Here is a 19,036-nt window from a genome sequence, read left to right on the forward strand (position 1 = left end):
ATTTGAATAAGCAGTATATGAGCTCCAACAGGGGAAAAATAATTTTAAAAAGTAATAAATACAAATCAAGTCTTCCATTTGTTTTGCTGCCTGAATAATCCTTGTTACTTCATAGACAACAAACACAGTAGTTTGATATATACATGTAGTCTATTTTAGAAACCTAACCAAGCTGGTTTATTGGGTTTATTTTGACTTTCTGAAGAAGCCTAACAACAACAAGATCTACTCACAGCTAGGTAGTACAGCTTAAAAATAACACCCATAAATAAATAGCTCCTTCCTGACAAATTTCTGAAAGATTCTTATTATTTTTCAAATACCTGACACAGAGCTGCATAAATAGTCCAGTATCTGACTTGGCATGACCCCAAGCTGTGCATTATTTTTCCTGCGTATGGACAATTTATTGTGTGCAGTATCTGAACTGCATTCTGTACTTAGTTTCTCTAGAAACTGGCCATTGTAGTGATGCACACAGGATGACAACATTTCAGCTTTATGTGAAGAATGATGGGCATTGAATCAGTAGCAGTGGAATAAGAAAAGGAAGATGTATGCGCACGCACACGTGTATGTGATTATTTCTGTGTGTATACATGTTCAGAACATACTGAGGGATGACAGGCAACAGAACTAAACATTTTAAGTTTCCTTTTATCTTCTTGCAGATCGTATATGTTGTAATTCTTCAGAAAACAGCCTTTTTTTTTTTTTTTAATAGATTTGAAGAGGATCCTATCTTTGTAGACATACAGTTCTGTTGTACACAGAAACACTGGCTTGCATTCTGTCTGATATCACACAGCGTTTATCAAAGGTAGATTCCAGGAGACAAGAATCAAAAGCAGTCTAGTCAGCCTATCTGACAGCTCACAAGCTGCTCTCCAGCACTGTTATTCCCAGATAAAGCCAAACTAATTATAATATAGATATTAAGTTATAAATACCTGGCATCATTCAAGGATTTGATATATTTCTGCTTAGCAAGAAGACAGAAGTCTATTTCAGTCCATACACATGTTCATGTACTAAGAGAAGTAGATCCTTCATTTACTGCATTTATTTATTTTTTAAAGTATTTGGCTTTCAGCATTAACCTTAATCCACCGTGTTTCAAGTTCATCTTAAACATGCAGATGAGCAAAGATAGGTGATCAAAGGCATACATTAGCTTTGGCAAACATACCTGTTTTAGCCACCCTTTGATACTTGGTCTATCAGTGCAATATATAGCAAATTGTGCTTAGAAGGACATGAAGATGCGCTTACATCATAATTTTAAATTTTCATTGTTCTGTTTCTGAAGTTATGACGACAGTGAAGGATTTTTGAGTTGATTGAGCTGTGTTGGTAATGGAGCTGTGGAGTATAAAGCATTCTGATACACTGTATTTCAGATCTAGGCTAAAATGCGTTGGTGAAAGTTTCGGTGTATGCTGATGGGCTACATCTCTGTTACAGGTATCAACATCAGCATTCTTGCCAGCAACAGAACGCATTGCTAGCCTGCAGCATGTGAAGCTCCGTTGGATGATCCAGTGTATGTATTCTAGTTCAAAAAAAGTATATGCATGATTAATGTAGTGTCTAGATTATCAGTGTAAGGGTTGTTTTCATCAGATGTTTGATGCCATTTGTTAATTTTTGGTTGCTTTTGTTACAAATTCATTTCTCTTAGACTCATCTATAGTAATCGCATCGATTACATGCAGCAGAACATGCTTTTCTTCCAATGGAAAAGTTAAATTACTTTTAAAGCTGCTAGTACAACATGGTGTTCGTTTTGGTCATATTTTTTGTAAGGCTTTTTTTGTTGTTGTTGTTTCTTTTTCAAGATAAAAAACAATGCTGTGAACAAAACAACTAAATTACTTGAACAGTAATTAGCAAAGACATCAGGTCAAAGGAATGCAAACATACAAGTCTTCTGTTATGCCTTACTCCAAAACTGAGCTATGCTGTGTTAGTAGATTTGTTAAATCTTTCAGCAGTTGCTGAGAAATGAGTATCAACATGCCTGGTCATACCCGAGTATTTCTAATACTTTCAAGATGGATATCTAATACTCAGATGTTGTCAGACCTAGTTATTCAGCCTTTCCTTTACTTCAGATTTTCCTGGTAGAGACAGAAGCTTTGTATTAGCAACAAAACAGGTTAAATGCAGAAGAAAGGCTTACATAAATGGAACAGTGACATAAGAGCTTAAGTATCTGCTGAAACATTACTGCTGAGACATCAGTTCTAGTCAGCTGTAGGGCTGGATAAGAAAAGCAAAATTTTTGTACAGGAAAATTATGAACTGCTAACATCTTTGTGAATTCAGGTATTCTGATTCTGTGCTCAGACTCTAACTTTCAGACAGGACATCAAAGAAGGCCTTCCCCCACCACACCCCTCCATATATTTTATAGTTGAAGGGAAGAACAGGAACAGCAAATTCATGTCACCAGTACATAATACATATTTATATATAATTCTAATTTGGGGGTTGATGATTTCAACATATCACTGCTTTAATTCGTCCATATATACCACACCAGTACTTTAATCCTAAATGGAATATCACTTACAGTATTTCAGGGCCATGGGTGCTTCACAATGGTTCTGACAGAGTAATTGAGGATAAAGTTAAATCTTTCCTGAGGCAAGTTGTGTGAAACTCAAAAGCAGTATTGCTATCTGAGGAGAATCAATGCTAAGACCTCTCCCCAGGACACTCTTGTCAAATATGTATCTTTTAAGACTATCTTTTCAAAATAAACTGAGGTGGATTTCTCCCCCTCTCTTATGAAGGCTGTGAAGTTAATAAGAAATATTGTGACCAGAGTATCTTACACTGATGTGTGCAGTCCACTTGACACCAAAGCATCTTGTGCTTGACCGAGCCACACTCTGGGTAGATGCTCTGCCTTCTTATAGCTTGCAGAAGTAGAGTTCAAAATTAGCTATTTAACTAATATTTGGGTAAAACTTCCAGTGCAAAGCAACAACATTGTTTCCTCGAAGTTATATGGGTTTTGATTTACTGAGTTTAAAGTGAGATCATGCTCTTAGCTGACAAAAATGCAAGCAAAATTATTATTATTATGCTAGATTCTATTTAATGTTTAATGACATATCATCAGTTAAGTTCATTGCTAAATGTGTTTGTGTCCATCAACACCGTTTTGTTTGAAATAAACGATGTGTATTTTTATAAGCCAGTTTTCAGATTACTTGAAATATGTAAGATTTAGTAAAATTGAGTAAATTTCCTATTAGTAAGTTGCATAAAAGACAAATCAGCTCTTCCAGATGTACCTGGCATTCTGATTTGCTTCTTGATTCTCTCCAAGGTAGGTCATTCCTTTTAAGTGTGCAAATACGTGCCAAGCCTTACCATGATTATGTTTTCATTTGTACACAGCTTAGATCAGACTAGAGTATTTAAACGTGATCAGTGTAAAGCTTTGGCATCACGCACTACAGAAAATATCATATTTAACATGGTGAAATTTGGTATTACCGTATATCTGAACCCCTCTAGTAGCCAGAGTAATACTGAGTAGTTAAGCATTATCACAGCAAACTAAGTTACAGGTGTCATACAGGTATATTAGCCTGTATTTTATACTTAAAGCATGGGATTTTAGAAGCTTAATTGGGATGACAGCTACTTATACATTTGAAAAACAGTGAGATCTCACATCTAAGTGAACAAAGGGAAAAGCGAGCCTATTCAAGAATAATTTCAATTTCTATAGCAACCGCAGGAAATCTTTGAGAATGGGTAGGAAATAGGATCTGTTCTCATATTTGACAGTATATTTCATGTTAAATAGTACATCATAGATTTGTTTGTTTTAAAATAGGCCATGCAGTTCACTTGAGTATTTGACTTAAACATGTGGAAAATCCAACTTTCTCTTAGGCATAGAAAGTAGACTCAAGTGATGAAAAAACTTCTGGTTATTTTTCCTGGTAGCTTTCTGTTGCTTGTTTTTATAGGAAGTTAAGAATTCTCTGAGGAAAGCGCCAAGATGTTTGTGTGGCTTTATGAGTAATGGAAAGAATTTCCAACAAAATATGCTACTGCTGAGTTGTGATATGGAACAATAAATAATAAAACAGTTAAGAAATAAGGATAGCTGAGATTCCTGTTCTGTAAAATTGCTTTTCCTTGAGGAACGTGGAACTCCTATAGAACAACTTACATGAAACATTAGAGAGGATACTTGCCAAGGAAGCCTTTATTTGGAATTTGACAAAAAGCCAAAATGTTTTAATTACCTTTACTTTGTAGTTGAACTTCTGGGGAGGAAAGTGCTACTTGAAAAATAGTGCTACTGCTGTAGAATTTGATTACTCTGAGTAAATTCAATTGTTCCACTGGGCCAGAAACCTCAGCAGCCTTTCCAAGAGCGTACTGAAAGTAATGTTTTATAAAAAAGACTTGATAAGGAAATAAAAGCCTAGGTAGCCAAAGTTAAGCAGAACTTTAAATACTTATGTAAGTTATTAAAACAGATATCTTCGTATGGAAACAAGTAGTTTTCATGTGGAACACTGCATTTCTCATTCAAGGGAATAAAAGAATAGCAGTTTCAAGAAGGCTTCCAGAACAGAATATAGAGTTATTCTTTCACAGTGATGTAATACAGAGAAAGTCTTTCAAGGCAGTAAGCAGTATGAGTGCTACTCTTACATACCACTGTTTACTACAAGGGATAACACCGCTGGTCTTCATTAGCATTTTAGAATAAGTGAATGTAATTATGAATGCCATCATGAGTGCCAGTATGTCATACTTAACCAGCTGTTGGTATGCTGTATGTATGCTAATGTTTCTGAAAGCAGCTATCTTCAAACTGAACTGCTTTAATTTTAAGTTTAACCTGAACTTGTTACTCTGATTTCCCACTGATAATACAAGAGTAAACAAATAGCAAAAAGAGCACTGTTATCATGGAGCCTTAATGGCTCTCTGTTTTTGTACTTAGTTCTTTCTTCTCCTGTCTTCACAATTGCCATCAGTTCTGAAGTTGTTGCATCACTTGGGTGGCATTAGATCTGTGCCACCCAGTATGCTTTCCCAGCAAGAATGCCAACTGCATTTATCTCTTTTTATTTGTATAAGGCTGCAGTGGGCCTTTTGACTCATAAAAGCAGGCTAAAAATTAAAGTTTTGCTGGTTATTCTAATTGGAACTAGACGCTGCCGAACAGATTGAACTGAATTGATCTTTTTAATTTAGTTAGAGAACTTCACTTATTGACTTAATTCCTTGGCACAGGTTTTAACTTTCTGCATAAGTAATTTGAATACTGACCAGTATAATAAACACAGATGTGCCCAAGGAAAGTTACAGGTCTGATAGTGTGGACAGCTATTAATCTTTTTGTCTGAGGTTAAAACTTTACATTGAATCAGAACATTTGGGCTACATTCCTTTAATGTCCTGGGCTGGGAGTGGGGATATTCTGGATTTTTGTTAATTTTTCAGTACCAGTTTGTCCTCTGTAAAGAAGTAAGAGCACTGCTACGCTTTATGGCTTAGGTGCAGTTTCACAATACGTTTAACACAGTCTAATTATAGACTATTCCCAAAGGAACAGTTCTTGCCTCCCCCTCTCTGCCCCCCCTTTCAGCTTAGCTGCATGTTTCCTGCCCTGTCTCTCATACTGGATTTAGCAATCGTAAGTCCACATGGTGAGTCAGATTTTTATGTTTTCATGACTAATCGCGCATTCTCAGGACTTCTTGATCAATGCAAGGAAAGGAGCAGAAAGGCTCAGCTAGTGGATGGTGTGTATAGAGCCTGGAATCTCCCCACTTAACAACAACCTACACATCCAATTATTTGGTTTGTGAAACTGCAATCTAAGTAGTTAGAAACTCAGGATCACAGGAAGAGTATCTTTTTGCATATGCAAAGTATATCTCAAAGGCCATACCTTCTCACCCATCTGTTTATCACACTGATAAAAGAAGCAATATTATATACAATCACAGCTGAAGTTATGAAAAATATACAGACTAATTTAACAAGTTCCCTTTGCTATGATTTATTTACCTCTTGCTTTATAGGTTCTGCTTGAAAAAAAAAGCAGAACTTCTCCAAAAAGTTGAAAAAAAACAAAACAATTGGAGAGATATAAAAGGTAAAATAATTTGCTGATAAACAGAGCTTTAAAGACAGTCGAGACAAATGCAGACATTGAAAAAAAATAGTATTAAATTATGAATTAGATTAAATCTTTTGCAAATTCAATAGACTGGGAAAATAAAACCTACATCATACACTGGGTTTTCTGGTTCAGCTCTCGTCAACTAGATAACGAGATGTGGGATTACTGTGAATACCTCCCAGAAGTGCCAGCTCAGTGCTCAGCAATGGCTAAGACAACAAAAAATGTTAGGAATTTAGGATGAGAGCTGAGAACAACAACAAAAAATAGGAAAGGAAAACTTATTTTATGGTATAAGTCAAGGGTGTACCCACATTTTGACTACAGAATGCATACTGGCCTGTACCTTGCCAGAATGCATCTAATAAAATTGAAAGAGGAACAGAAGAGGGCAAAAAGGATCATTAGAGATACAGAACAGCTTCCACAAGATAAGCAACTAAACAGATTAGGACTTTCCAGTGGAAAAGTAAAGTTTTTTTTTTTTTTTTTTTTTTAAGACAAGTACTTGTCACGTGTCCATTTATTAAAATCTTTCCTTATCTCCTACAAGATAATTAACAGTTTGGCAATTGCAGAAAGTAGATACTCTAGTATGCATTTGTAGGCATTTCCTAGCCATGGATTCAGAACCTAGATTATGAGGAAGGCTGCTACGGACAAAACAAAGAAACAAAAGTATTTTTCCCTGACTGTGACCTCCCAAGCATTCAAAGTAGGATTTTCTAGAAATGAAGGCTGATTTTCTTTGCATTTGAAAATGTCTTCTGGAGTGTTTATGCTTTCTTTAAGTTATCTTTTGCAGTTTGTGTCTGCTTTGCTATAATTTTATATTTAAAATAGCAGAGCCAATGGCTTTTAAATTGTCGTTTAGAAATTACTCCTTTTGACAGATGACTTCTTGCATCTGATAGCACTTTCTCTTCAGCCAATTCTTCTTCTTTAGGTTTTCAGGGAAAGATCCTTCCTGGTATTTTTGGTTGTTTTGTTTTTTAAAAGTCGGTAGACTACACTGGGTCTCTAGAACAGTATATTTAAAGTCTAACACCTACAAACATTTTACTGTCCTAGGTATTACTTCAGAATGAAAACTGAGTATGCATTGTGTCAATGAGAGGTGTCCTTAACAAAATTGAGGAGCAAAGGCTGGCAAGCCTGTTGTTTTGACATCCAAACCATATTGCTTTGCAAGGAGTCTGTTTGCCAGAATATTTTGTGTTATTCTGATAACTCGAGTGGAGTTTTGGATCACTTCCCACTGACCTCTGTTTCCAGGAGGATCTATCTGGATCTATCAATCCTTATAATTTGGCCTTTACAAGGAGGCTTTCATTCACCTGAATAATAATCATTAAAGCATGTAGAGACAGCACAGCTCATGATTCAGGAGGTGGCCTCTAACCTGGAGAATCTAAGTTAGCGTACTAAAAGTCATGCTACCTGAAATGCCTTTTGCAGTTAAGTATATTTTCAGTGCTAAGCAACATACCCTACAATGGTCAGAGATCTAGCTCTGACTCAGTACAAGACAAAGGATATTCAAAAGTCAGGCTTTGACTCATTATCACAACACATCCATCTACTTGCAAACTTGGTAGGAGGGTTAGCTTTAGGTATGACCGACAGAGGAGGAAGTTGTATGGTATAATACCAATAAATCTAATGTAAGAACAACTATCATCACTTCTTGGCAACAGTTGCACCATACAGCCTGTTACAGCTATCTGATATATCCTAGAAGTCAAACAGCACTGAAATATCCCTATACATCAAGATTTCACTTTTGTTTTATCTCACTTCATGCCACAGTGAGTCAACTAAATGATTCTAGAAGTAACTTACAAAGAAAGCGCCTTCAATTCTTATCACGTTAGGACAACAACAAAGACGTATCTGAATTCGGTTATCAGGTTTCAATTTAGATTCACCTATGAAAAATTAAATCTTAAGGTCTAGTGTATGTAGCAAGTACACGTAGTTTGATAGAATTACACAGCAGATTCCCACCAAACGGGTATACACAGCTGTTCTGAAATTAATTTCTACTCTTACAAAATGCAACCATATTAAATAGATTTCATTTACATTAAGAAAAAACCCACACACCTTTTTTTTGGGGTGGAGAAAACAAAGATTGTTTATTATCAGTTTTTCACTTTTTAAATTGCAGCTTCTCAGTCAAGTAATTTCAAGCCATTTTCATCCGTTAAAAAAGAAGTAAAATGAGGAACTCTGCAGTCAAAAGAAATACAGAAGTTCACAAATAAATTAACACTCACTGTTAAAATTTATCATTGGGATTCTAGGAACTAAGTGATACGACCATAGGCTACAAAAATAGCTACAGGAGGAGTCACATGGAATGACGTAATGTTAATGTGGAATAAAACCTTGCTTTTTTAAATTAAAGAAAATTATATTCAGTGAAACTCTAGGGAAAACATGAACCAGCAGAAAAGTTAGTCAGAGTGCGGTGAATCAGGTCAAGGGCAGTGTTCATCTGTATGCATTCACTGCTTACATCGGTATCCCATAGTAGAAAAATCTGATACTAACCTTGGCATAGGAGTGCAAAGCACTGCACAGAAGTAATGGATAAGGCCTTCGTTTCTGGAAACGTTACTCTGTATTAAAGGCATCCTCGTGCAGCCACTTAATTTCTTCTGCCCAAGGACAGAAGTAGATATAGGAATTTAAAGTACTCCATTATGGGGCTCATGTCATGTATAGAGGATTTTTGATCTGTTGCTTTTCTACTGTATGTTCTTTTAAAGAGGCGTGCACGGGAAATTTGAGATGCAGCAAAGGGCAGTGCATTGCATTTCAATTTTGCCTGCCTGCGCTCCCACTGTATTAATAGGCTTCAGGATAAAGTTTTCCAAAGTCTGAAATATTTTGGAAACTTCATTCAGAAGCATTATCCTAAAACACGACTAGGCTAGTCAGAAAGAGAAAAATGAAACAACTTTCAATATTTCTATTCCCATGGATTTGAAAACACATAGACTGCAGTACTGAGCTGTAAATGGTTAAAAAAATAAATAAAAGATGGTATGCAGTGTGCTAATATGCTAATGGAAGCAAGAGCTTCATTCCATATGCCCTGGTACATGAGATCATTGGCCAAGTGGCTGGATATTTCAAACCACATGAGAAGCACTGCTCTTTCCAGCTTGGAATACGGCCACACACAATTTTAGAATCTCCTTTAAAAGAAAGGAAAACAAAAAATAAGTGGTCCTGCTACAAGTTGCACAGCTTGCTGGATCCATCTTTTAGAACTGGTCTTGAATTTCAGCTAGCCAATAAATATATTTGTTACCTGCTCTTTCTACCACATCATAACACAGTTCAGCAGCAGACTCTTTTGGCTTTGAATACTGTCATAGCTCCTGGTTGTTAGGGGTACTCGTACTATTCAGCTCCATTAATTCCTGTTCACTTTTATTCTAGAATGCTTGAATGTTCAAGTGTAATGTTTTGTACTATTTAATTCTCTTCGTAGAGCAAGGTGTTAATGAGCAAGTAACGTGGCTATAAGGTAAAATGTGGAATAAAAATATACATCATAATATAATAGCAAGTTTTAAATTATAACAAGCAACAACTACAAAGGCATTAGTTTTAAAGCAGAGATGGGCTCAACTTGTGGCTCTGCCAGAAACTAGCCAAGTCCGTTAGGTGAGTAATCAGAATGGGCTTAGGGAGATGTTAAGCGCTCTGCTGGTCCTGAAAATAACACAAGAGATTTTTCTCAAGAATCCCAGGATGACTTTGTTAGTGAAAGTACACGTAAGGAAAGATTGTCAAGTATTGAGGCAGTAACAGGGAATATCTGTGGTTAGCCACACCTATAGCTGCTGCCTCTTCATCAAACAAACCCAAAACAAACAAACAAAAAACCCACAACCATTGAAACAAAACCATGAAGTTTTACCATGAGGAAAAAAAAAATCCTGTTTAAAGATTAGATTTGTCCCATGAAGGAGGGTTCGTTGGTTGTTTCTACTCCTTCAGCTATCCCCAAAAGATAAGAGGATAGTACACATTGTTTCACTGCCACCATTCTCAAGTTTATTTGACCCCAGATTCAGGAGCTCTTTCTCACACTCACATTTCAGTCTCCTTGCTAGCAGGAAGTTTGTTCCACTTCCTCTTCTGGCCTTACCTGCTGCTAGAAGCAGGAGCAGAAAGGCTAATTCTAGCAGAACAGCAAGAAAAGCAGATGTTCAGAAGAGTTTTGTCCTCATGGAAGGCTGCAAGCCACAGTAGGGCTAGAATTTCTCATAACCTCGTAATATTAATACTAGTCCTCACCTAATTTGCTTGATTCAATGAAGTCACAAAACTTGGCAACACTGAACTAGGGACTGAGGTGGAAACCTTAGCCCAAGTAACACAGAGTGCAAAACTCTCTGTAAAGCTACTTCTAAAAGGCTCTAGAAGGGCCATTTCCAGAGCAGCTGTCAGCACAATGCTCCTAAGCACCTATTACCTATTGCACTTCTGCAGGCTGCTAATGTACTGCATGCTTATGAGGTGTCACATTGTCCCAGAAATATGCTCCAGCTATGCCCAAGGCAGTACCAACAGGCTCAAAACCTTAATGGAAGAGAGGTCATGTCACAAAGGCAATCTGTGATGCCATCTCTGTGAGACAAAGTTTTAGTCTTCAGTTTTCAGTCTTGTTTTAAACTTCATTTGTCAGTAAGGAAGGATGAAATGATGGATAGCAAACTTCACAAGACTCCTGGATTCTACTTTAATGAGGATTAAGCTCCAATATTTTTGAATATATTTAGGAAATGTTTTGTTCAGTAAGGGTCCATAGGTTTGATTTTGATTGATTGATGCTTCAATCTTCTAACCTTGGAAAGGAAACAGTCATGCTTTCCTTGTTCTCTAAGCACTTTCGACTGTTTGAGGCATCAACATTGGCTATACGAAGGATATACATGTTCATAAGTCAAATTCCTGCTAGTATGAGAAGTAACTGGAATATTGACAAGAAAAACACCCAAAATAGCTGCTAACACTGGAAAGCTATGGGAAAAAAAGTACTGTATTGGTGAAGGGTAAGCAACTGGAAACCGAAGAAAAGCAAATGTTTTGAACAGCAAGAACAATTAAAGTGCATGCAAGACTGGAAAGCAGAACTATTTGCTATGTAAGTTTCCCTCTCCAGCCATGAGTCAGCTATACAAGAGTTCTCACTTGCCACGTATGTGAGGCAGAACATACAGCTGAAATCAGGCAGGAGCAAACCTCACTGACATTCCCGTGCCAAGCAGGCGTGCGCCTATGTTCACACATAAGAGAAAGTCCCACCTGCAAATAACAATCTCTTTCTTCATCTGAGTTATCTGCTCCTTTCTTTTTCATTTGTCTGGGGGGAAAGCAGAGAGTGGAGGAAAGAAAAAACAAAACAAAAGACTCAAAATGGACTCAGTAATTGGTAGAGAAGTTTACCATGGAAGGGTGCACTCTCTAAAAGCATGTTATATGCGCATCTTTTCCCCCTAGAAAGACTAACTCAGATTGAAGTCTTTCATGCATTCTTACAGTTCATAGTATTTGTGCATTTGTTCTACACATCTACAAAATGTAGCATCTGTGAGGAGTTTCTGTAGACCACTTGCCAAACCATAGTACCACTGTCCAAATCATAGTAATGATGATATTATAATATAGGAACATTAGGCTTGCATGGCTAGCAACAATGTTGTCCTTATGGCCTGTGAAAGAAGGAAGAAAATCACTCAGCTCAAGTTGCAGTAGCTGGAGATGCTATGTAGTCCTTCTGACAGTATTTTATAGCAGCTATATTGTTCTAAAATTGTAAATGTCTGGGAAGTTTTAAACATAAATGCCATCACTAATCAGCAAGTTCCATAAATAAAGCTGATTATCACTTTGTTTCCAAGCAGTCATGTAACATACAGTTTTTTCTCACTTTGACTCATCTGATCTTTAATGGGATGTACAATTAAATACTGTTGAGGTATTCCATATCAGGGGTTCTGGAGAATACAAAAGAGTATGGATTACAGATCTTTTTGGAAAGAGCATGCATACTTTCAGTAGCAAGTTTAAAGTAAGAAGTTATGTGGCAACAACTTATCTTAAGTTCTCTGGCCAAATACAAGTTTTTGTTAGCAGTAAGGTCTGGTCTCCTGAAGCCAGCTGTATATCAGCAACTCTGTGTTTAACCCTGAAATTCTGATGCTTATCAGAAGTGATATAGCTCATCCATGAGACAGTCTGTTCCTCAAGCCAAACCAAAATTACAGTCCCTGACCAATTCCTTTGAACTGTGACAGTAGTGTTGCTAATTCTCATGATTCTACTGCAAGTAGAATGATCCTGTCCTGCATTTCAGCCAGACTTTTGGCAACCCAGCAGCTCAGTTCTCATCTCATTTCCGGCCCCATCTGTGGAAATTCTCTTTGACTATCTGATACTTCAATTTCCTGGATTAGAGCATCTAGGCCATTACTTCTCAAGGCAGATGGAGCCTTCCTTCTCTCCTTTAGTATCCAATGACTTTTTACAGCTCAGGTTATACAGGTATGAGAATGATTAATGCCATCCTCATAGGAGGAAAGGAAGCAGAAAATATCTGCAAATGTGGTCCAGCACTCATCCCTTCTTCCTGTTCATTCCCACAGTGACCCAGTGGGGTTCTGCTCTCCCTCTCAACTTGGAGGAGGACAGAAGAATGGGGTTTCCTGTATTTGTTCAGGTCTGAGAAGAGAATTCCATTCTAGTAGCTGTCTCAAGTCTGTAGTAAGAGCAGGTGCACGCTGCAATCCACAAGGAGTAGAGATGTAAATAAGAGCATCAAAGCCATGATTAAATGAAAGCTGGCTACTCTAAGTATTGATGAGGGATGTTGTCTTCAGGTGCATCACTGACTCACATTCAACAGATGGGCCAGTGGAACAGAATGTGAGGCATTGCTGGAAGCATTTATCAGGCAATTTCAAAAGTTCCTGTGCCCTAAAGGCAAATTGCATTCCACACATTTAGGACAATTGGCAACATTACAGAGTCAAGTTCAGAGCGCTCAGGATAATCTCAATAAATAAAACACACATTCCCTCCATATGTTTTTCTTGTTGCTGCTGCTGCTGCTGTTGTGAAAGCTTTCTTCCTCAGGATATTTCAGCATCCAGCCTGTGCTTTTTGAGGTTAATTCTGCAATACCCACTAAATTTATGGTTGAAGACATTCTGCAGTTACTCAGTACTGAAAGCCTATGCATAATACGAAAGCATGTTACCTGAGGATTAACTAGTAGAAGCACACAGAGGCGTGAAGTCATACTCTAATATCTGAGTTTTATGTCTATAGGAAATGAATTCAAGAAACAATATATGTTAGTTTTTGTTTTGCATCCCTGTTTTCTCTAAAAAGAAGTGAGGTTAATTTGTCCTTTTTTCTTGTGATGTCTCCAAGACTAGACCACTATCACATACTGCAGAAATACTGGTATTTTAGATTATACTTAGTATGAAAGCAGATGGTGCTAGGTAGTTGAAAACTAAGGGAAAGGAATGCTGTGGTACTGAGCACAAAAGGCTCAAGTAGGACACATTCTGCTTTAGAGAAAGCATAAGGTAAAACCATGATCATTTTTGAAACTTGTCAATAATACAAAAAGTTAGAGATAGGTCTTTCAGTCTACCCAGGTGGAGCTATTTTGCTTCAAGTAGCACATATGAATAGTAGCAAAATCCTGCAGCTTATTTTGTCCCAAGCAACTGGCCTATTGACTACATTATTTGCTAATCTGGAACAAAGGGCTGTCTCATCTAAGCCAGAAATCTGGTCTTGAAAATTAATCTATTTTGGTAAAACTTTTGTCAGAAAAGTGTTCCATGCATAGCTTTTGCCTTTGAATGTCATTTTCCTATGAAAAAGCATTTTTTAGAAAGATTCTTGATGAACTCTTTCTAACCAAAATACATTTTGAGTAATCACTGCATAAAACAAAGAAAAGTTTGAAAAGTCATGAACCTTATCAGTGTCATCCAACAAATGCACTTTGCATAAGTAATTAACTTGAAAGAAATTAACATTCTTTACTACTTAACAGTTATTTTCAGGAAATAAGTAATCTAACTCTGCATGCATTCGAAAATAGCTGCAATTTATAGATGAGTAATTTTTGCATATGAATAGATTTTGTTCTGTTTATGACTAATTTCTTCTTCTGAAAGAAAGAAATTAAACATCTTTTACTTCCCGTTAGAAAGCAATTGCAATTTACATGGACAACTTATTATTATTATTTTTTACTTGAAGGAAGTATTGCATTTGCCAGAATTGAACACTGATGCTAAATTGGAAACTGTATTTTATTTTTAACTTATTTCAGTTTTTAATATTACCCAACAAGTTCCACTGGAATCTTAAGATCTGTCACATGATAAATTACATGTTCGCATGTTTTAACTGCTTAGAGTCATAAGGGAATCCGAATGTTTTGAATTTTCTTGTGCTTATTTCAAACATATGTTATACACAGTACATCTCTTTTTGTTCACGTACCTGCTGTATATGCTACATTGCAAGAGAGGACAATATATCCATGCTAATTATAGTACAGGTAGAACAAGCTTTAGTACTGAGATTTAGTTGTTATTATCAACATAGAAAACAAGTTGAATGTATACACGCTCCATAGAGACTGATAGGTGTTTATGCTCAAGACAATGATATTGTTACATGTCCAAAGTTCAGTAACACTAAGAAAGTTATTCCATACCACTCCTATAACACAAGCTTCACTGGGAGTGTTGATACATCCTGTGTAAGGAATTCAAATTTGAATTTGAACAGTTGAAAATGTTCAACATTTATGATGTAGGAACTGTTAGATATTTCAGTGTCTGGGCGTAGTTACTGACATTAGGCTTTTTTAATTCTTTTTTAAAATAATCCTCTCTGATTTCCCCCCCTCCCCTAGTGGGAGATTGACTTGAATACTTTATATCTTATAGGTAGCTACACTGCAGAAGAGGGACCACCAAAGCTCTTTTGACATGGCCAGTATATTGGTGGGGTTTTTTTGTTTTGTTTGTTTGGATTTTATTTCAGGCTTTTCTAAAAACCAGTCCAACATGCACATAAGGGCTACCAAAATTGCACTAAGACGTCTGCAGCTATGTTGAAAAGAGCAATGAAATACTTCATTTTGCTTGTTGAATTTAAAACTGTAAAGATTAAATTCACTGGTAGTTGGATACAGTTAAACAACGAGATGATATCTTTTCATCTTCTCAGAATTTAATGCATCATTGAAATCTGTCTTTTGAAGACATAACGTATCCATGAAGTGTGCATCACCTCACATTTGGAACATACAGGCTACAGCCATTTGGTGCAGTTTGTTATAAAGAGGCGGAGTTTCATTCGGGAAAATAGGAAGTATGACTAACAAGGGATGAGAAAGGCCTTATAGTGTGAAGGCTACACTGGTACTTCAGACACAAAGAATTTCACCAAACTGGATCAGAGAATGATGACCCTGCTGACTCTGTGGTTCATTTCTTGTATCTATGTCTAGGAAAAAAAAAAACACTTAAAAGTCAGCGATCTCTTTCACTTACAATTATCCTGATCAGAATATGAGTGTCCATTATACACCATAGCATATATTTAGACTTCAGAATAATAACCAAATTTGATTCTGGACACTTACAGAAAGCAATATTGCACAAGACTCAGTCTAAAATGTATAAGATTTGGCTCCGGTTTCATGTAACAATTCTTCCTCAGTAGCCCACTCAAAAATCTGTGGAATTCTTTTGGTGAAATAATACATTTTCTGCAAGCCCTTGTTAGCAAATAAACTTTGGTCATGGGAGTTAGAAATTCACATTTTTATCAGCTCTTCAAATGCTATTAGTTGCTTGTATACTCCTGATGGAAATTAGTCTGTCATAGCAGTATTTCAGCATTGTGTGTATATGGAGAATTGAAGGTCAAGGAGAGAACCAGTGCATTTATGTTGGGTCGTGAGACTTTGAGGAAAGACTCGTGAACTCTTGGCAATACGTGAAGTAATCCAAATGCAAAAGCCCATGAAAGAAACTGATTTCAGAAAGGTGCTGAAAACATTTTGTGGGAGGTATTCCCTCACAAGACTGGAGTGAGCTATTGAATCGAGGAAGCTGGCAAGGAGACCCAGGTAGGCAAGTCAGGCAGAGCTGAAGCAGGTTTTGGGTTGTTTTTCACAGCACTACACTGAGCTAGCTCTTGTAGTTTCACTCTTATCAGTGAATATGTCCTTAATAGTGAAAAGAGGATACTCTAAACTCGATTCTGAAGTTGAGGGCTGCCTATATGCAGGAAGGTAGCTGTTACCATCCCTTCCTTTGCAGGGAGAGGTGAGGGTTCTTTTACATAGCAGCCACTTCCAGCAATCCATGCTCAGTTTGCATTTAGTTCAGTTACTTTCTTAAACTCCTTGGCTACTATTTTCTTCTGTACTGTAGAAAGTTGCAGCAATGTGGAAGCCCACATAGGAGCAAGGTACTTTTAATGGATTAATTTCACTTTTAAATGATTTCCAATGCATTCATTCACAGGCATTAAACTACATTGATTTGGGTATTCTAGACAGATTGAAATGCCTCTTAAATAATGGAATCTTCTGTAGATCTAAAAACAACCACTTTGCATTATGTGTATAATGAATTAATACAGTATTAGTTTGAGTAGTCTTACAACACTTGTCTTTCAGATAGAGGCTCCTGTTATCGAAGCTGACTTTGATTTAAAAAAGTCAGTACATAGGATCATCAGTTTGTATTTATTACAGAAATTAAAGTTAATTAATCTAGTAGCATATTCTGGTGAATAAAACTGTTACAAGAAGCCCCTCCTGTGTATTCCCATACATATCAAAAGCATCATCTACCATTCAGAGTATAGAGATGGAGTCTTTGATGGGTAAAGGTTAATCTGAGAAGAGGATGATAAAATAGCCAATTGCACTACACATCCCTTAGTTTGTGAGCCAACTGCAGTGATTTTGTAAGTTTCTGTGTTCTAGTTGCTTGATTCAATTTGCCACATAGGCCTCAAGATGTGCATTCATATAAAGCATTTCTAAGCAGTGCTTATTTAAGGTTTGAGCTGAACACATATGAAGGGAATACGGAACTGTCATAAAGAACTGCTATCTACTTCATGGAAACTTAAAAATGGAGCTGTCTCCATTCCATATGTAAAATTAGTTATGGTATTCAAATGCTTTACTCAACCAGCAAAGTACCAGTTTATTAAGTACTACACGCTTAACTCTCTCTAGACCATAGCCATATATTTTTGTACTTAGTGGGCAACATATATACTGCACAGAGTAAGACCATCCACACAGGCAACTTGAAATCCTTGCTCATGACAAAACAAGATTTATAAACATATAACCAACATTAATATGTAATCTGAAGAAAACCAGAACTGTTTCTACACTTTGAAAACATTATCCTTGATTAAACAGTGATTACCATCTTCCCTCAGATAATATATGTAGTATATATATATATTTATGTATGTAATTTTAAAATCAAAGCCTTGTACTTACTGCATCTTCTTCTGTACATCATCTGATGGCACTGGGAACAGATCCCAGAATGCAGCTTGGCTGGTATTAGTCTCCTGCTTATAATGGGCTCTCTAATTGCAATGCATTTTTTTTCCCTTTTGAACTAGGCAGCTAACCTGTAATTTTTCTTGTTATCTGCCCAAAGCTAAATGAAGTATCTGATACACCCAAGGAATTCCTCACCTGCTACAGGTGACTTCAGACTGGGAGTTGCCGTCACCAAATAAGTATGAATCTACATGTAACCAGGTTTTAATAATAACCCCAGGCAAGGCAGATTGCTCGTGCTTCCATTTTTATACTGTTTATTCTTATGAGAGTAGCAAAGCCCTCAGCATGCAAGTCTCCTCCCCTAAGCACCACTGCAAGATTGAAGCTGAGAGATTCTGATCATTAAGCATGTATTGACTTGATATAATAAGGCAAGGAGAACCTCAGTGAGCAATTGCAACTGCTTCTGCTACCCATTAGCTTCAGGTGCTTAGCAATTCAGCAGATCAGCAATGAGTATGCTTAAGCTTGACCCACTTTCTCTTCCTCATTTTGCAAAATCAGTATTATTCTTGTTATTTTGCATTTAGCACTTTGCATTTAAGCAAATGCATTGCAATAAAGTATCATCCACCATCACAATTTGAGAAGGATCTGTTATTAATATACCTAGCTGTAAAAACCAATGCAGATGCAAAAGTGAGGAAGAAGCAGCAGGATTAATTGCAAATCAGTGTGCAGTGTTGATGCCACAGCAGCAGGAAAAAAAAAAAGAAAGGAGAGGGGGCTCAATCTGGAATACTAAGTTTTCTTTTCTCCTTTTTATTTGCGCAGTCTTTTGTTCCTTCAGCTGTTCCTTTCCCCTACCTTCCCTAGTAGCAGTTATCAGACTTACTGTCCTTACCAGCTGCCTCTGTGGTCTGGGTTAATGTTGTGTGGTTATGGGCTGGACTACATGTCTGTCAGTGGACAAAAGTAAGTGCTTTCACTTGGCAGGTAAATATAAATATGCAGCTTCTCTAAGAGTGGAACTGCTGTGACCAGTAGAGTGCTTTTTCTTTAGCTTTAGCTTTTTTTCTGCTGAAGATAAAAGTTCTGCAGCACAGCAATTTTATGGACTTTCTGCAAAAGCGTGGAGTCAGGGAAAAGAGTTTGCTTGCTTTCTTTTGTTGTTGTTATCATGTCATATGTTTCACTGTGGTCTCCATCTTGATGGATTTGTGAGAAAGTAGATGAGAATCTTAGCAGTAACATAA

General features: G+C 36.9%; 2 protein-coding genes across 46 annotated transcripts in view; one reads left to right on the plus strand and one right to left on the minus strand.

Moving 5' to 3' along the window:
* The window catches only part of RAF1 (Raf-1 proto-oncogene, serine/threonine kinase), a 68,972-nt gene that overhangs the window by 41,888 nt on the left and 8,048 nt on the right, over positions 1 to 19,036 (minus strand). The window contains exon 2 of one of the 7 annotated variants that reach the window (XM_046899828.1): positions 11,501 to 11,545. The exons of 5 other annotated variants lie outside the window; for them this stretch is intronic. The gene's annotated coding sequence lies outside the window, so the exon portion shown is untranslated. Of the gene's footprint in view, positions 1 to 11,500; positions 11,559 to 19,036 lie in introns of all 7 variants that reach the window. One more of the 7 variants, XM_046899829.1, reaches the window with a different exon arrangement.
* The window catches only part of CNBP (CCHC-type zinc finger nucleic acid binding protein), a 69,391-nt gene that overhangs the window by 3,078 nt on the left and 47,277 nt on the right, over positions 1 to 19,036 (plus strand). For 38 of the 39 annotated variants that reach the window (NM_001396534.1, NM_001396537.1, XM_046899791.1 and 35 more), the window contains one exon: positions 1,465 to 1,543. The gene's annotated coding sequence lies outside the window, so the exon portion shown is untranslated. Of the gene's footprint in view, positions 1 to 1,464; positions 1,544 to 4,011; positions 5,694 to 19,036 lie in introns of those variants that run through there. The other variant, XM_046899807.1, reaches the window with a different exon arrangement.

This window comes from Gallus gallus, chromosome 12, assembly GCF_016699485.2.
Source record: "Gallus gallus isolate bGalGal1 chromosome 12, bGalGal1.mat.broiler.GRCg7b, whole genome shotgun sequence".
Lineage (NCBI taxonomy): Eukaryota > Metazoa > Chordata > Aves > Galliformes > Phasianidae > Gallus > Gallus gallus.